Source organism: Ailuropoda melanoleuca, chromosome 12 (genome assembly GCF_002007445.2).
Source record: "Ailuropoda melanoleuca isolate Jingjing chromosome 12, ASM200744v2, whole genome shotgun sequence".
Lineage (NCBI taxonomy): Eukaryota > Metazoa > Chordata > Mammalia > Carnivora > Ursidae > Ailuropoda > Ailuropoda melanoleuca.
Genome location: NC_048229.1, coordinates 69,948,817 through 69,965,360, shown reverse-complemented (window position 1 = coordinate 69,965,360; position 16,544 = coordinate 69,948,817). Strand labels below are relative to the sequence as shown.

Genomic DNA, 16,544 nt, shown 5'->3' with positions numbered 1-16,544 from the left:
CTTCTTCCTCTCCCACTCCCCCTGCTTGTGTTCCCTCTNCTCGCTGGCTGTCTCTATCTCTTTCAAAAAAAAAAAAAAAAAAAACTTTAAAAAAAAAAAAAAAAAAAAAAAAATAAGTTTAGGATTCCAGCTCACTCTAAGATTGCAGCTGTATTACCTGTGAACAGGATAAAATTTTGAAATCAAGTGTCTTCCTCAAGGAGGGGGTGCAAGTAGGCAGAGTAGGGGGGGCCCTAAGCTCACCTCATCCCACGTTTACAACTAGATACCCCCCACGTCCAAGTAAATAAACCGGGGAGCCATCTAAAGACCGGCAGAACAAGCTCCACTACCAAATGTAGAGAAGAAGCCACATCGGAGAGGTTAGGAAAAGCAGAAACAGTGGTTGAGAGCTGCCCACAGAAGGGAAGGAACCGGGCCGCAGAGAAGGGAAAGCACCAGTGAGCCCACACAAGCAAAAACAAATCCCCATAACATCTGGCCTTGAAAACTGGAGGGGCTGAATTCCATGAGTTTGCATAACCCATGAGACTTGGAGCCTGGAGATTTAAAAGTCAGCTGACTCAGCAAGGGGCAAGCTGGGAGGGCGAGTTGTAACTGGGTCCCACCCTTAAAGAGACAACAGCCTGAAGACAGGCCACAGAGAAGCCGCAGCTGGCACAACAGGAGGAAGATCAGCTTATACTGATTTCAGAGAGTTTTGGGGGACTTCTCTGGGAACAGAGGAGCTGGTAGTCACCATTTTCCTCTGCCATCCCCAGCATAAACCTGTGGGAGGCAGCACTACACAGACATTGGCTACCACGTCTGGTAGCTTTGTCTCCCACTGGTGAGTTCTCCTGAGGACTTGCCCACTCCGAGCATGCTGCCCTGGGCAAATTTTGCTAACACCATGTGCGCACCCTGCCTAACTGCAGTGAACACAGATGTCACGTGACTCTGGCCACCACCACTCCCATCATGTGCTGAGCCCCCAGCAGCCAGGGGTTTTGGGAGATCTGGCCTAGAACTAGTGGCTCAGTGCAAATTTTGCTAACACAGCTGCCCCACCCCCGAGCCCTCCTGCTATCTTGCCCCTTCACAGTGTGGGTCTCACTAACACCACAGAAAGCAAGTACTGCCAACAACAGACAAAGAATCAGTGCAAACATCTAGACTGAAAGGAAAAGTGACTCAGACACAACAGCAAGACACAAGCAACACACTTAGGAGACTCCCCTGAAAAGCCAGGTTCTGGGGAGCAGGGGACACTGCACTGCAGGGCCCTACAGCACCTCTTTTCATAAAGCCACTACTTTCAAGGGCAGAAGACATATCTGACTTTCCTATCACAGAGAAACAGAAACAGAGAGGCTCACAAATGAGGAGATGGAGACATATATCCCAAATGACAGAAGAGGACAAATACCAGGAGATCTAAGTGAAAGAGAAATAAGTCATATGCCTGATACAGAATTTAAAGTAATGATTGTAAAGATATCCACTGGACTTCAGAAAAGGGTGGACGACATAGGTGGTACCCTTAACAAAGAGACAAAAAATAATATTTCACAGATGAAGAACTGTGATGAAATTAAAATACAGCAGATGGAATCAACAGTAGGCCACAGGAAGCAGAGGAATGTATCAGGGACCTGGAGGATAGAGTAATGGAAAACAATCAAGCTGAACAGGTGAGAGACAAATACCACATAATGAGAATAGACTTAGAGAACTCAGTGACTCCATCAAGTGCAAAAACAATAATATTATAGGGATCCCAGAAGAAGAGAGGGAAGAGGGGAGCAGAAAACGTATTTGAAGAAATAATAGCTGAAAACTTCCTGAATCCGGGGAGGGAAACAGATACCCATATTCAAGAGGCAAAGATTCCCCAACAAATTCAACCCAAGAAGGTCCATATCAAGACACATAGTAATTAAAATTGCAAAAGAAATAATGATAAAGAATTTTAAAGGTTTCAAGAGAAAAGAAAACAGTTACATACAATGGGAAACCCTATAAGGCTATCAGCTGATTTTTCAGCAAGAATTTTGCAGACCAGAGGGGAGTCACATAATGTATTCAAAGTGCTAAAAGGGAAAAATCTGCAGCCAAGAATATTCTACCCAACAAAACTATCTCATTCAGAAGAGAGGGAGAGATAAAGAGTTTCCCAGACAAACAAAATTAAAAGCATTCATGAACAGTAAACCAGCCCCACAAGAAATGTTAAAGGGGACTCTGTGAGTGGAAAACAAAAACTGTAAGTAAGAGTAAAAAAAAAAAAAATAGGAAGCACGAGAGAAAAAAAAAGTATATCTGTAAAAATTGGTCAGAAGAAGCACAAAATAAAAGGATGTAAAAAATGATACCATATATCTGAAATGTGGAGAGGAGAGGAATAAAAATGATTTCCAAATTAAGCAACCATCAGCTTAATATACACTATCTGCAGAAGATGTTAGACATAAACCAAATGGCAACCACAAATCAAAAAACAGTAACAGATACGCAAAAATAAAGAGTAAGGAAGCCAAGTATATCGCTAATACAAACCAGCAAACCATGCAAGTGAAGAAAAGATCAGAGAAAACTACAAAAACAAACACAAAACAAGTAAGAGAATGGCAATAAATACATATACATCAATAATTACTTTGAATGTAAATGGACTAAATGCTCCAGTCAAAAGACAGAGGATGACAGAGTAGATAAAACAACAACAAAACAAAACAAAACAAAAAACAAAACTAAAAACAACCCCACGAGACCCATTTAGATTCTGCCTATAAGAGACTTATTTTAGATCCAAAGACACCTGCAGACTGAAAGTGAGGGGATGGATGGGGTGCCCGGGTGACTCAGTTGGTTAAGCATCTGACTCTTGATATCAGCTCAGGTCTTGATCTCAACATAATTAAGGCCATATATGAGAAACCCACAGCCAACATCATACTCTGAGATTTCTGAGGGGAAAAACTGAGAGCTTTTCCCCTAAGGTCAGAAACAGGACAAAGATGTCCACTCTCACCACTTTCATTCAACATAGTACTGGAAGTCCTAGCCACAGCAATCAGAAAACAGAAAGAAATAAAAGGCATCCAAATTGGGAAGGAAGAAGTAAAACTTCCACTATGTGCAGATGACATGATACTATATATAGAAAACTCTAAACGTTCCACCAAAAAGCTGCTGGAACTGATAAACAAATTCAGTAAAGTCACAAGATACAAATCAATGTAGAGAAATCTGTTGCATTTCTACACATCAATAATGAAGCAGCAGAAAAATTAAGAAAACAATCCCATTTACAATTGTGCCAAAAATAACAAGATACCTAGGAATAAACCTAACCAAATGGTGAAAGCCCTATATTCTGAAAACTATGAAACACTGATAAAAGAAATTGAAGCTGACACAAAGAAATGCAAAGACATCCCATGCTCATGGATTGGAAAAACAAACATTGTTAAAATGTCTGACTACCCAAAGCAATCTACATATTTAATGCAATCCCTATCAAAATACCAACAGCATTTTTCACAGAACTAAAACAACAACAACAAAAAGTCCTAAAATTTGTATGGGACTATGAAAGATCCCAAATAGCCAAAGCAATCTTGAAAAAAAAAAAAAAAAAAAAAAGAGCAAAGCTGGAGGCATGACAATTCCAGATTTCAAGTTATATTACAGAGCTGTAATGATCAAAACAGTAGGGCACTGGCATAAAAGTAGACACACAGATCAACGGCACAGAAGAGAAAGCCCAGAAATTAACCCACAACTATATGGTCAATTAATATTTGACAAAGCAGGAAATAATATCCAATGGAGAAAAGACAGTCTTTTGTTGTCTTTTCCAAAAAATGGTGTTGGAAAAACTGGACAACAGCATGCAAAAGAATGAAACCAGACCAGTTTCTTACACCGTATACAAAAATTCAAAATGGATTGAAGACCTAAATGTGAGACCTGAAACCATAAAAACCTTAGAAGAAAACACAGGCAGTAACTTCTTTGACACTGGCTGTAGCAATTTTTTTCTAGTTATGTCTCCTGAGGCAAGGGAAACAAAAGCAAAAATAAGATATTAGGACTGTATAAAAATAAAAATCTTCCTTACAATGAAGAAAATAATCAGCAAAACTAAAACGCAACCTGGAATTGGAGAAGATATTTGCAAATGCGTATCTGATAAAGGGTTAGTATCCAAAATATATAAAGAACTTATAAAACTCAACACCCCAAAAACAAATAATCTATTAAAAAGTGAGCAGAAGCCATGAACAGACATTTCTCCAAAGAACACATCTGGATGATCAACAGACACATGAAAAAATGCTCATCAGTCATTATCAGGGAAATGCAAATCAAAACTACAAGGAGGGGTGCCTGGGTGTCACAGCGGTTAAATGTCTGCCTTCGGCTCAGGGCGTGATCCCAGCGTTGTGGGATCGAGCCCCACATCAGGCTCCTCCTCTATGAGCCTGCTTCTTCCTCTCCCACCCCCTGCTTGGTGTTCCCTCTCTCGCTGGCTGTCTCTATCTCTGTCAAATAAATAAATAAAATCTTTAAAAAAAAAAAAAACTACAAGGAGATAGTACCTCACACCTGTCAGAATGACTAAAATCAATAACACAAGAAGCAGGTGTTGATGAGGATGTGAAGAAAAAAGAACCCTCGTGCACTGTTGGTGGGAATGCAAACTGGTGCTGTCACTGTGCAAACAGTATGGAAATTCTTTAAAAGTTAAAAATAGTACTGGGGCACTTGGGTGGCTCAGTCGGTTGAGTTGTGGGACTTTTGGTTTCAGCTCAGATCATGATCTGGGGTCATAAGACCAAGCTGCTTGGGATTCTCTCCATCTCCCTCTGCCCCTTTCCCCCACCCCCAGCTCTTTCTCTCTCTCAAACTCTCTCTCTCTCTCTCCCCCACTCCACCAAGAAAAAAAAATAGAACTACGATATGATCCGTTAATCACATACTAGGTATTTACCCAAAAAATACAAAAATACTAATACATGTACCCCAATGTTTATTGCAACATTATTTATAATAGTCAGAGTACGGAAGCAGCCCAAGGGTTCATCAGGTGATGAATGGATAGAGAGGTGGTATGTATACATACAATGGAATATTACTCAGCCTTAAAAAAAATATGAAATCTTACCATCTGCAATGACAAGGATGGAGCTAGAGAGTACAATACTAAGCAAAGGAGTCAGAGATGACAAACACCACATGATTTCACTCATATGTGGAAGTTAAGAAACAAAACAAACAAAGGGGAAAAAAACAGGGAGAGAGAGAAGCAAATCAAGAAACAGACTCTTAACCATAGAGAAGAAAATGATGGTTACCAGAGGGGAGGTGGGCGGGGGGTATGGGTGAAACCGGTGATGGGGACTCAGGGGTGCACTTGTGATGAGCACCGGATGTTGTATGGAATTGCTGAATCACTATATTTTAAACCTGAAACTAATAACACACTGTATGTTAACTATACTGGAATTAATTTTTTTTAAAAAAAGAACATCCTCATTAAAACTAGGAATGATTAACTCTTGCATATCATTTTCAAATTTCTACTACTGCCTAATGGGTTTTGATACACGTTGTACCCCTTTCAAGATTGGAGCAATCAAGTAATAAAGAGCTCTTACTATTTTTGAGATCTCACAGCCATCTGCTGAAAATAGAAGGAAGGGCTTTCAGCGGCCCATCTCTTTGCACCTAGAGCACAGCGCCTCCAGGAATGCCCTATCGTTCACCTCATCAGGGTCTGTCTCTGCTAAGGGAAAATGGATAGTGCGGGCGTTGACAATATAAATGACCTCAAGAAGAAAATTATAGGCATGGCCAACATGTGTTAAAGCACAGGGTCTATCAGTATTAAGAACTGATTCATTAGTTTAATTTCTCAGTAACTGGATTAGTACCTGTCCTCCAAATAAATCTGCTTCTGTGATGCCTGTGTTCTCCTAGATTACAGGTAAAATAATGTTTAATAAGAAAATGAATGAAGGATAGCTTCTTTCAAATAAAAGAGTGAAAAAGTCCTAAAGCGGAGAAAAACGAGAAATAATAAGAAGCCAAGTTTAATGATTCAACTTTATATAACAGTACACAATGAAGAAAAATGCAACCTAGTAGTAAAATTCAATAAATAATTCTTTTAAATTAAATTATTTGTTAAAATTAAGCTGTGCTCTGGGTTTTTTAAATCGAAATGAATATACTATGGTAATTGGGGATCTGAGAAAAAATAAATTAGCACTACTTGGAACATAGTTAATGTGTCTGAATGGATGCCAATACCTGTTTGTGAGAAGGAATAATATTCTAGTAGATGAAAGTTGCAAATTATGTTTTAATGGGTTCATATACAATGATAGGCAAATTGTAATACTCATTTTCTTCTGAATACTTCAATTTGCACTGTTTTCCTCCAATAATTTCTGCTTCAATGACTGTATATTGATCTTCACTATGTATTATTTTTCCTTAAATACTCTATTTGTAAGTTTCAGAGGAGGTGGGGGATGACACACATGAACACTAATCCAAATTCTCGTGAAACCACCTGATCTTTCATCAGTACGGCACTGCATTTTCGAAAATAATTCCTGTGATTTTTTTTTTGCCTTGAATATTCAGGAATTGGCTCTCCAATTCATTTGTATTTATTCATCTTGCTTTTTCTTCACATTTGATCTTTGTTTCCGCCTTGAGTCATTTCACAGCTAATTAATTTCTCTACCTCCCAAGTGAGAAAAAGACAAAATAATGTAAGCTATTCTAGTAGTGTCGAAGGAGAAAAAATTAGAAAGGGACTACAGTTGTTCCAAATGTCTGTGCCCACTGACCCCAGGTCCACCTCCTTCCTTCCACACTGCCCTGGGTATGAACCACTCTGACATGCAGCTCTACCTCTGCCCTCCTCAGAGATGCAGCCAATCCTGCCGAGCCTGGCTGTACAGGTGGAAATACACATGACAGCTCCATGCCTGTGAGGTTACAAATAGTCTTGCTTCCGTAATATAAGAAAGCCTTGGAAATGGCGTGTTTACTGAGAATTCCCTCCATTCCCTCTAAATCAATTTCTCCTAAAGAATACAGCTCTACCTTCTTTTCCTGATTGATAATCTGTCTTCCCTGAAGAGTTCGGAGTCCTCCTCACTCTGGCCCTCATGTAGCTAGATTTCCAACAACACACCAGCCAGCTCCCCCTTGCCTGCTCCGTTCTCCCCGGGATGAGAATTTGAGCCTGTAACACCAGACATTGTTTCGAAGAAGACATAACCTTGAGAAATCTGTTTGTACCATCCACTTACTACAAGTATGTCCACTACCTGGAGATCCCAATAAAGCAGCCCTGTAGAATGACAGAGCAGGCTAGAATACTGTTCTCTTCAGCACTTCCCCCATGGATAATATATTGGAGACTTAGCCACTTCATTGAAGGCAACTCAGCCTTTAGTTGTCCTATTAATTAGTTTCCTCGGTTCTCTCTTTGTCCCTCACCAGCCAACATTCAAAATCCTATAACAGCTTGTATAATTTAGATTAATTTAATTTCATCCTTTTGTCACTGTTTCTTACTCCAAACAACCAAAATTTGTCAGGAATTATAGTAATAGCTCAGAATTGATGTCAGGTTTCTCTATAGTAAGTTTCTTCTTAGCAAGGTTGATAAAATCTGCAACAAAACTGGTTAAAAATGTAGATCCGCTCTCTCAATGGGTCTATGAATGTTTTGACTAATATGAAGAAGGCCTGGAGAGACACCAACTAACTTAAAGGATTAGCCATACGTTGATATTTTAACTGGCCTCGTGTTAAGGAACTTGAGGATCCCCAACAATGCATAAGCTTATTGTCTTAATCATTGCTGCACCCCTAGGACCTATCACAGTACATTACTAAGATGAGTTTCTAAAACTTTAGTTATATAAATAAGTGAATGGATGAAGATAGGCTCCTGTGCCTGAATTCAAGGTATCAGAAATAACTTGAATAAATATTAGTCATGGAAGAATAGTGCAAAAAATAGTTAAGAACTATAAAAATTAAAAGAAGAGAGAATAGAATTTAATGAAGAAGTTGGAAAAAAGCACATAGATAATTTGGAACTATTCAGCCTTAAATTTGGGGCAAGGTTTAGCATCAGGTAAGGGGGAAAGTATTCCTAGCAGAGGGAGCAGAATACATGAGCTCCCACAGGTGCATAAGAGAATGGACCAACAAGGAGAATGGCTCTTTGGGGTGAAGAATGTGCAGGAAATACAGTTAGATGGAGGGACTGAGGCCAGAACATGGAGATCATGAAAATTCAGGCTTGGGAAGGCTTGGAAAAATACCAGTAAAGGTTGAGTCTAGTCAAGAAAGAGGTTTTTTGTGCGTCAAGACATCAACTCTCCATTCCACTAAGTCCGTTTTGCCAAAAGGTGCTTATTTCTTTCTCATGCTTTGTATTAAACATAAGACTCCAGGATGGGCAGAGGGGTGCTGAGTTCGTGATAAACTGAAAAGAGAGAGCCACAATGAAGTACATGACAGAGTAACTTGGGCAAGGATGTTATCAAATGCCGATTCCCCAACCTATCACGAAAGCATCTATTGATAAAACAAAGCACCATTGGGGCGTCTGGGTGGTACAGCGGTTAAGCGTCTGCCTTCGGCTCAGGGCGTGATCCCGGCGTTACGGGATCGAGCCCCACATCAGGCTCCTCTGCTATGAGCCTGCTTCTTCCTCTCCCACTCCCCCTGCTTGTGTTCCCTCTCTCGCTGGCTGTCTCTATCTCTGTTGAATAAATAAATAAAATCTTTAAAAAAAAAAAAAAACAAAGCACCATTAATTGCTTACCATGGTAACGGAGAACACTAGGTCAACAGAGTCTTAGTAATGTCCTAGAGAAGGAGGGACAAAGTCAGGATGTTTATTGAGATTGTGAAGTCTGCTTAAGGCTGGTGTTTCAGTGCGGAGGCTTGATGACTATTGAGTAGGAATCACAATGTAATGGCTTAGACCAGTTGGGCACAGCCATGTGAGACTGCTGAGGTGAGGATTTCAGGGTCTAGGCATAAACTGTCCACCAATTCTTTCAATTAATGAGTTGCTAGAACTATCTGGAAGTCCTTGGAATGAAAAAGTTAGTTACAAGTTTTATCTTCCTGGGAAAGAGTCTCCTGAAATACTGAAGTTACGTCGAAGACAATGGAATAATGAAGTCATGTTAGCAGAGACGGTGAGCTGCAGAGATGGTTTCGGTTCTCAACGAACGTGCATGCAAAGAGCAGAGGACACAGAACACAAAGAAGAGGGGCCATGCTGTGCTAGGTAGATTCAGAAAAGTCTTCAAAGAAGAGGTGACCTCCGTGCCACCACCTGAAAAATGAGCGGGAGTTTGACCCATGTACAAAAAGGAGAAAGAATTTCAGGGCATAACACTGTGTACAAAAAGGTCTGAAAGAATGTGTTTGGTCAAAAGAACTCTAAGGAATTTCCATAAGCAGAAGGCTTTTACTTTGGTTCTAAAATAGCAACTGATGTACTTCTACTTTATTAATTTCGATGATTTCGAATATATTGTTGGGAATGATCTTATTGTGTATAAGTTAAGAATGATTTTTTTTCTAATTATTCCTGAAACCCCTTTAGTGTTTTAAGATTAGTTTAAAAACAAATACAACTTGGAGACACAGACTTAAACTCATGTGGGTTTTTTTTAAATAGATGGTTTTTTAAAAACGAATTGTTAAAACATATAGAACCTCAGTCTCACCCAGGGAGAATTAAAAAGAAAGGAAGCATAGAGCTTCCAACAGGATTCGTAGTTTCTCTGATATAGTGTGATAGCATTCAAATCCTCCAGGAGAAGAAAGGAAATATTCTATCCTACTGAAAGCCAGAGTAGAGACCATTTAGATCCTGCATGTCAGGGAATTTTCAGTAAACTAACTTAGAAATAAAATCAAATGGGATAAGACTGCCATGTTGTATAATAGAAGGGTTGGCTTTTAAAGAGATTTTAATCAGAAAATAAATCTCAAAATCAAAAGCATGGTTTGACTGGATCCACCATTCTAGAGTCAAACCCTGGTCCCCAATGTGGCCCAACAACAAGGAACTGAAATCCCTTTGTGAACCCAGAGAGGACCTCAAACTAGTCTTGAAGCAACAAGACAGAGAGAAGTCTTCTTAAATGTTACTTTCCCTACATCCCATCAAAATCATAATCCTTATTGCATTCCTTTCACCCACCCTCTCCTCACAGTATGTGGGAAGTTCACTAGAACAGCCTCTATCTCTTGCAGGACCCCTGGGTCTTGCATTGTGCTTTGGGCCTTGCCTCCTAAATGCCCTAACCTGCTTTATATCTTCTAGAATAAAGGTCGTCAAACTCTAAATGGTGGTTCCAATGGCGCCTCACATGGAGGTCAAACCAGACAACGACAGGGAGCCCCTTGACAGATGGGGATGAGAGGAACCCTGACTGCCACCCCATCCAGTGCCCCTGACCAGCAGGAAGTAGCTAAGATCAGTCATCACCCTTCTTCCCTAACAGCAGTTAGGGTTACCTCTTCAGTGGGGGGAATGATGAAGGATAGTTGGAAGGAAGGCAGGCAGGGACGAGGGGCCCCCCACCCTAAGAGGAAACCACCCTTAAAAGGATTTTGCACCACCCTGGAAAGAGCCTTCCACCCTTTCCCATGTGATAGATAGGTGACAAAAACCTGATTGGATGACAGGCACAGGAAGGGTTGATCAGATTAAAACAGCCTACCCACAAGTCCATAAAAACCCCTAGACTTAGAAACTCCCATGGCAACCATCTCGGATCCCCTCCCTCTTCGGGAGCTTTGTACTGTGACCTTGCTATGGCTCAATAAACCTTGCTTGGCTGCCCACCAAAACAAAAACAAAAACAAAACAAAAATGCCTGCTTTGGGGCAAGAACAATAGGAAACCAACCAGCATCTGATCTCTGTAGCTTCACCTAGAAAGCTGTATCCTTATCCCTTTGGTGTCCTTGTCTGATAAAGGTCAAGACACCTCCACCTGGCCCTTCTATGAGTAGGTCAGACCCAGGTCCTCCAGTCAGTGATGAGCACAGCTCAAATTCCACAAGCTGCAAGCCTGCTAACCCCACACCTGAGAGCCCAGACAGATTCAAAACAACCGGCTAATTAAACCTGGAGCACCAAGCTATCATCATCCGAGATTCATGGGCATCCAACAAGCAGAAGAACTAGCAACACGGCATTCAGCAACAGCTGGCACCTGCTATAATGTTCTTTAATTATCTTAAAATCTCTAAGAACTGACAAATGGTGACAAAATGCAATTTTCTGTGTCAGGAAGCGAGAGACAAGCCTGTGTTACTTTGATGAAAGGAAATACTGTAAAATCATCTCTCTCTGCTCTTCTTATTGGGGAGGGGGGACTGTTGTCACTCAATTCTAGTCCATAAACACTGTTTCCTTCTTTATAAAGATTAAGTGGAAGACGCCAGAATGGCCATTGGGCTGTGCCAAGCTGTCCCCTGGACCAGCTCCAGTCCCAGCCCCACAATGGTATTTACTTCCTCCTGTGCACAGATGCATTCCTGGGGTGGACCATTAGCAAAGATTGACTGACCCAAGTTCCCTGGAATCACATCATGCCTCTTGCCACAAATTTCTCCAGGTGCCTGTCCAAATGTGACCTAACCCCTCTAGGTTGCAATGTTGTCTGTTATGACCTCCATAAGGATTTCCAGTAGTCCCTAATTTCTGTTTTGGTCATTACATTCTATCCAATGTGCATGATGACATCTTGTTCCTCTGGGGCAAGTTTACTTCTACCATTTACACAGCTTTTCCAGCCTTTATAGGTAAAAAATGTTCATGAGAACACAAAATAAATTGTAGAAAGAAGGTCGCTGTCTAGAAAACAGCTCTTAACATCAGCTAGAAAACCACATCATCTATATAGAGTAGTAGGGCACTCATAAGCCAAGAGCACTGCACTACTCATGGTCACATAAATAAAACAGAGAAAAATATGAGCTAGCTCACATTGGCTGAGAGTATAAGATAGCCCTTAGAGCTTGAGGAAAACGTACATTAACAGTGTGCTACAAAAGACTGTTACATACAATTAAAACTGATACAGGAAGTTTCAGTAAAAAATGACACGTGTGTGCCGTTTTTTTAAGTATTTGAGAGACAAATAGCATAACCATTCAGCATGCTACTGTTACCAGGCACTAACAATCTAAAAGGATCACAAATAATTCTCAAAACATACAGTATTTGTGACTTGTTCTTAAAATGTGTGTAAATATATTAATGCAGGTAACAATGATTACAAGCTCTAGTTACATTTTGGAACCATCAAAACACACTTTTATATTAAGATTTAAATTAGAGTGTTAATAGCTGATCCGTGAACATTCCTGCCCGCTAATTATAGTATAACTACTTAAATTTTGTATTTGAAAATATTTTATGCAATTAGCATATTATTTTTTAATGTCTATTAATAGTTAAATTAGACTGTTTTATGACCTCTGAGATGTAAGCTCTCTGGGGACAAGGCCAAGATCTGTCAAGAAGTTTTGTTAGTGGTATTCTGATAATGTTTGTATTATCAACATTTGATATCTGATAATTTTTTTTTTTTGAGAGACAGAGAAAGCACATGAGCAAGCAGGGAGGGAGGGGGGAGGAACAGAGGGAGAGGAAGAGAGAATCCTAAGCAAACTCCACACGCAGCGTGGAGCCCGATACAGGGCTCGATCTCACAACCCTGATATCATGACCTGAGCTGAAATCAAGAGAGGGACACTTAACCGACTGAGTTACCCAGGCGTCCCTGATAATTTTTGATAATAGAGAAAAGTCAACTGTTTTCTCCAAGGCCATGTAGTCAAATTCATCCTTTTTTTTTTTTTTTTCCTATTTTCAATCTCACTATCCATTCCATCACTGCATCTCACCTTATCACCTCAGAGCACAGGCCTGGGCATCTCAGAGTCCAGCACATGATTAGACCAGTTATTAAAATGGCACCTGAATAACAGAAAAAAAACATAAGTACTCGGAGGCAAGATGATTAATTTGCAGATTCCACAGTAATGTGCTGTAGCTGTAACAGAGAAGAAAGCTATTTCCCCAAGCATTGGCATAATAGAGTGGAGATGCTGGGGATCGAACCCAGGACCTCATGCATGCTAAGCATGCGCTCTACCACTGAGCTACATCCCCACCTGCTGACAACACTGCTTTTCTAAGCTATTTTCATGAAATAAGTCAGAAATTTGCTCCCTTAAAAGAAAACAACTGGTTATAGTGACAGCCGGGGTGGGGGGGGCCTTAATTCAGAGGGTGTGTAGGGAGAAGTTCTGGGAGTTAGGAGTAAAAGGAATATACTTTTCTCTATGCTTTTTGTACTACTTGAGTATTTTACCATGTAGGCATTGCCTACTTAAACAAAGATGTAAAATAAAATGAAAAGAAAATTTAAAAAATAATAATAAAATAAAATGGCACCTGAAATGGACATGCCACTAACCTAATGCAATAAAAAGATATTTATTTTCTCCAGTCGACTTCCACTAAAAACCAAGGGCAGGGCATGACCTTGACCCAGAAGTTACAGCACCAATAAATAAATTAATTAAAAAAAGAAAAGAGGGGTGCCTGGGTGGCACAGCGGTTGGGCGTCTGCCTTCGGCTCAGGGTGTGATCCCGGCATTATAGGATCGAGCCCCACATCAGGCTCTTCCGCTACGAGCCTGCTTCTTCCTCTCCCACTCCGCCTGCTTGTGTTCCCTCTCTCGCTGGCTATCTCTATCTCTGTCAAATAAATAAAAAATCTTTTAAAAAATAAAATAAAATAAAAAATAAAAAAAGAAAAGAAAAGAAAAGGGTGGAATCTATGGATTCAGAGAGACTTAAAAAACATATCAACCAAGTGCAATATGGAGCCATTTAGGTCCTTATATTTTGCCCCAGCTGAAGAAAGGAAAGAAAGGAAAGAAGAAAGAAAGAAAGAAAGAAAGAAAGAAAGAAAGAAAGAAAGAAAGAAAGAAAGAAAGAAAGAAAAGGAAGACAGGAAAATTTATACAAGGACGAGGTATTTGATTGTATTAACTATTGTTAACAATTCAAGCCTCACAATGAAATTATTTTTATATTTTTAGATATACACTGAAATATTCATGAACAAAACAATATAATTTATTTAAAATTCAACCAGGTGGGAGTGCAGTGGATTTATTTTTGAAACAAAATTTTTGGAGGCACCTGGGGGGCTCAGTTGGTTAAACGGCTGCTTTTGGCTCAGGTCATGATCCTGGGATCCTGGAATCAAGTCGCACATGGGCTCCCTGCTTAGTGGAGAGCCTGCTTCTCTCCCCTCCCACCCTGCTCATGTGCTCTTAAATAAATAAACAAAATCTTAAAAAAAAAAAAAAAATTTTTTTTGAACCAGGATGATGAATATCTGGCTGGTCACTATACTATTCCACCTTTTTACATATTTGAAATTTTCATAATAAAAACTTTGAAAATAAATAAAAAATAAAACACATGATTTGGCTTGTGGTCCAGAGTCATGTATTTTTTATTCCAATGGGCTAACTACATTCTATTAAGAATGGAATGTGGTTTATATAAAATGCAGTATTTTGGACAACCTAATTAATCCACTGGTCCACCCATGAGAAAAGGGAATAAGGTAAGACACTCATAGTAGTTCCTAAGCCATGTTGAAGGCCAGGTTTTCAATAGTCCATGGCAGTAGCAGCTAGCGTCAGCGCACTACCTTTCAAGATGCCCTGGGTGACTTCCCACCACCTGTATCTGCAGTATGGCACCTGAGGGCCGCTGCCTGCACACCTGCCTGGCAGGCGGGAAGTGCTGAGGAAGTAGCAGCCCAAGGAACGGTCCTTGAGAAATGACTATCAGGAGTTGCTGTACTTAGCTTCATAGCCCATTTCCTAGTAAAGTCTGAAGCTTTGCAAGTTTCCCAGAGATTCCCTGTGGGATCCTGCTCCAGTAAGCTCATGATGGCAATGGCCTGGGGGCTCCCCCTTCATTTGGTTCCCTTTGATCCTTCCCTTTGATCTTTCCCTTCCTACCAGTTTCCTACCAATGTATCCTTTGCTTCCCTACCTCACATCTCAGGGTCTGCTTTGGAGGGAATCTGAACTAAGAAAAATAAATATAAGCAGTTGTCTTTCCTTAAAAATAAGTTTATTCAAAAATATTACTATGGGATAACAAATAATGACAAACACTTAAATATGCTAACACATACTAAGTATTTACCATAAGCCATGATATACAGAGATATATAGATATGTATATGTTTATGTATGCATGTATATATGTAACAAATATGTGTTAGATATAATTTATATAATATATAATATATAATATATATGTGTATATTATATATATTTATCTCACTTGATATTCAGTTACCTTATTTTATACATAAAAAGAGATATTAACCTGACCAAGCTCATACAGCTAGTAAATGATGGAGTTGATAATAATATTGTTACATTTTCGTATTCAATTGATATTGTTATTAAGTTGATAGTGTTAATTGTTTGGGGGAAAGTCTGGGGAGGGAATGTGTTGTGCTACAGTATTCTCACTTGGCAAAATGAAATATGTACTATAAGTCCTTCTCACTCAAATAATTATGAAAATAACTAGGAAAACTACGTTAGCCATATCTTCTGAGAAGGAATATAAACAAATGAATAGACCTTTTATCCAAACCTCCTCCCCCCATCATAATGATGCTAATTTTTTTCTTCTGGAAAGAAACATTTTGAAAACAGAATGAAGAGGAAATGTACTCCATTAGGATAATTCCATCACTCCAGGCTTCCTTCCTACAGAGAAGGAAGCTTTCCTGAAATTAAAGCTGTGGCCGCGAACAGAGCACCAAAGATAGCTCAAGATAACTCAAATCACCACATCCCTAGAACAGAGCTGAACCTCAACATGTAGCTGGCTCTGAGATTTGCAAGAACTATGCCCAGCTGTCAGTCAAAGGACATCTCCATTTAAAACAGAAATACCTAAAAAAACAAAAAACAAAACAAAACAAAAACTCAAATGCAAAAGATCAGTGATACTGGGGGAATTGTTTAATAGCATATAGCAAAAGAGGTAAATGCTATTCCTAATGATGTCTGGCCCTGGGACATGTCCATCCTGGACAGCATGAACTAAAATGATTCATTCTAAGATCTTCACATTTGCGACAACACAGATGGACCTAGAGGGTATTATGCTAAGTGAAATAAATCAGACAACAGAAAACAAATACCATTATGATTTCACTTCTATACAGAATCTAAAAAACAAAATAAATGAGCCCAAAAGACCCAAACCAAAACAAAACAAAAAACAGACTTATAAATACGGAGAACAAACTGGTGGTTGCCAGAGGTGATGGGAGGAGGATGGGAGAAATAGGTGAAGGGGATTAAGAAGTACAGATTTCCAGTTACAAAATAAAAAAATTAAAAGTCACAGAGATGAAATATACAGCA

The 16,544-nt window shown here is 39.6% G+C and overlaps 1 non-coding gene across 1 annotated transcript; it reads right to left on the bottom strand.

Annotated features, from left to right (window-relative positions):
* Positions 1–13,161: 13,161 nt before the first annotated feature.
* TRNAA-AGC lies at positions 13,162–13,233 on the bottom strand. The gene has a single exon. It is a non-coding gene; the product is annotated as a tRNA-Ala (tRNA).
* Between the last annotated feature and the right edge of the window lie 3,311 nt (positions 13,234–16,544).